Source organism: Geospiza fortis, unplaced genomic scaffold (assembly GCF_000277835.1).
Source record: "Geospiza fortis unplaced genomic scaffold, GeoFor_1.0 scaffold1039, whole genome shotgun sequence".
Taxonomy (NCBI): Eukaryota; Metazoa; Chordata; class Aves; order Passeriformes; family Thraupidae; genus Geospiza; species Geospiza fortis.
In genome coordinates, this window is record NW_005054733.1 from 25,190 (window position 1) to 28,584 (window position 3,395).

Genomic DNA, 3,395 nt, shown 5'->3' on the forward strand with positions numbered 1-3,395 from the left:
GGGTGCTTTGGGGTTGAATTTTGGGCCATTTCAGGATAAATTTTGGATGGTTTTGGGGCGATTTTGGGATGAATTTTGAGGTTTTTGGGGGCGATTTTGGGATGAATTTTTGTGTTTCTGGACACCTGGAATTTCCAGAATAAAAAAGATCAGGAAATGCCCCCCGAATTCCCAAGGAGGGAAAATCCAGCGAGGAGAGGGGAAAAAAGGGAAAGGAGGAGAGAGGAGGAGGAGGATCCAGGAGGGAGCGAAAAATGAGCAAAAATCCTTAAAAAATGGAGAAAAAATGGGGAAAAAAAAGGATATTTTGGCGTCCCCGTGTCGCTGTTTTCCATCCAGGTGGGCAGGAGGAAAGGCCAGGCTGAAAATCTCCCGTGGAGCTTTTCCAGGCAGGATTTATTTCTCCTCTTGCCACGATTTAAATTATTTTTTTTTCCCTTTTTTTATTTCCCCGCCTTCCCCACGTGGATTCCCCGCGGCAAAGGAAAACAAGCAAGGATGATTTTGTTGTTTTCTTTTTTTTTTCTTCTTTTGTCTCGGTTTTAATCCAGCCCAGCCTCCTCCTTTCCATTCATAATTTTCTTCCATAGCTGAAAAAAAAAAAGGGGGGGAAAAATTAATATATTTAAATTTATTTTTGAATAAATGAAAAAGGAAAAGGAAGGAAGGATGGAGGAGAGCCAAGATGATCCCAAGGGTTCCATTCCACCTCCCAATAATTCCTATGGATTTAAAAAAAACAATTTAAAAATATAAAATAAAGGAAGCACTCAGGATTGAGAGAGAGATGTGGGAAAAAAAGGGGAAAGGGAAAAAAAAAGGGGAAAGGGAAAAAAAAGGGGAAATTTGGTTGTGAGGGGAAAATTTTATTTTGGAAAACCTTGGAAATTTGGCTGTAGGGCCAAAATTTCCTTTTGGAAAAACTGGGGAATTTCGGTTGTAAGGGGGAAATCTCCATATTTGGGAAAAGTGGAGAAATTTGGCTGTAAGGGGAAAATCTCATTTTGGATAAATGGGGAAATTTGGCTGTAGGGCCGAGATTTCATTTTGGAAAACCAAGGGAATTCTCCTGCAAGGCCAAAATGTCCAAATGTTGGAAAAACTGAGGAAATTCCCTTTAAGGCCAAAATTCCCCCCATTTCAGCAAACCCAGGAAATTCCCTTTAAGGTCGAATTCCCCGATTTTGGCCAACCATCTTTTAGGCCGAATCCTCTCCATTTTGGCAAACCAGGGAAATTCCTCTTAAGGCCGAATCCTCCTCGTTCTGGCAAACCCAGGAAATTCTCTTTTAGGCCGAATTCCCCCCATTTCAGCAAACCAAGGAAATTCTCATTAAGCCCAAATTCCTCCATTTTGGACAACCAAGGAAATTCTCTTTAAAGCCAAACTCTCCCCATTTCAAGAAACCAACTTTTAGGCCGAAACCTCTCCATTTTGGCAAACCCAGGAAATTCTCTTTTAAGGTCAAATTTTCCCCATTTTGGCAAACCAAGGAAATTCTCTTTAAGGCTGAACTCTCCCTATTTTGGCAAACACAGGAAATTCCCTTTAAGGCCGAATTCCCCCCATTTTGGACAACCAAGGAAATTCTACTTAAGAATTTCTTAAAACTCTCCCCATTTCAAGAAACCAACTTTTAGGCCGAATCCCCTCAATTTTGGCAAACCCGGGAAATTCCTTTTAAGGCCGAATCCTCCTCGTTCTGGCAAACCCAGGAAATTCTCTTTAAGCCCAAATTCCTCCATTTTGGACAACCCAGGGAATTCCCTTTAAGGCCAAACTCCCCCGTTTTGGGGGCAGTTCCTTTGTGGGGTCTCTTTGTTCCGTCCCCCCCTTTCCCCAGGAGCAAATCAGCGGCGTTTGCATATTCAGAGCAGGTGGGGGCCCAGATGCAGAGCAAATTAGCCACCACCACCACCACCACCATCATCATCATCATCATCATCATCATCAAGAGCTGCTGGGGGCAGGGCTGCTAATTACAGCGCTCAGCGTGTGCGCTCGGCTTTTCCTCACAATTAAGCCGAGCTCAGCTAAACTGGAGAGGAGGTTGGGCCTAGCTGAGGTTCCCCAGGGGGTTTTTGGGTGCTCAGGGAGGGTCCTGGCTCATCCCTGTGGGGTTTTTGGGGATTTTTAGGGTTTTTTCCTGGGTTGGTAATTACGGCGCTCAGCGTGTGCGCTCAGCTTTGCGCCACAATTAAGCCGAGCTCAGCTAAACTGGAGAGGAGGCTGGGCCCAGACTAAGCTCTCCAGGGTGTTTTTTGGGATTTTTAGGGTTTTTTCCCAGTGGTTTGAGGTGGTCCCCAAGCGCCTTGGCCTCAACGCGCGGTTCCCGCCTGGGTTTATCCGGATGTTTCCGGAACGTTCCGCGTCCCTCCCTGTGTCCCTGCCCTGCATGGACAGGGCACGGAGCCTCCAAAAGGAGCTCTGCTTTTCCACCTTTTCCCCAAAATCCTGCGGTTTTGGCCTCCCAGCCCGTCCCATCCTGACCTGCTGTTTCCAGGGCGGCGTTGTCACCCCGGGAAGGGCGGGAGGTGACACCGGTGACGCCCGGGGGGGACAGCGGTGGCATTGGGGATCCGGGTGCGGGTGGCACCGCTGTGGGGCCGTGCCAGGCAGCGCTTCCCTGGAGGAGCCCCCGGAATGGGAATTGGAACGGGATTGGGAATGGGATTGGCGTCGGGATGGGAATGGGATTGGGAATGGGATGGGGATTGGGTTTGGGAATGGGAATGGGATTGGGTTTGGGAATGGGAACAGGGATGGGAATGGGATTGGGTTTGGGAATGGGTTTGGGAATGGGAATGGAATGGGATTGGGAATGGGATTGGGTTTGGGAATGGGAATGGGAATGGGAATGGGATTGGCGTCGGGATGGGGATGGGATTGGGAATGGGATGGGGATTGGGTTTGGGAATGGGATTGGGGTCGGGAATGGGATGGGAATGGGAATGGGGTGGTGATTGGGTTTGGGAATGGGAACAGGGATGGGAATGGGATTGGGGATGGGATGGGGATTGGGTTTGGGAATGGGAACAGGGATGGGAATGGGATTGGGGATGGGATGGGGATTGGGTTTGGGAATGGGAACAGGGATGGGAATGGGATTGGGGATGGGATGGGGATTGGGTTTGGGAATGGGAACAGGGATGGGAATGGGATTGGGGATGGGATGGGGATTGGGTTTGGGAATGGGAACAGGGATGGGAATGGGATTGGGTTTGGGAATGGGAATGGGACTGGGACTAGGACCAGGGGATGGAATGGGAATCGGGTGGGATTGGTAGTGGAGATGGGAATAGGAATGGGAACAGGATTGGGGTCGGGAATGGGATTGGGAACAGGGATGGGATTGGGAATGGAAAGGAACAGGAATGGGAATGGGATTGGGAAT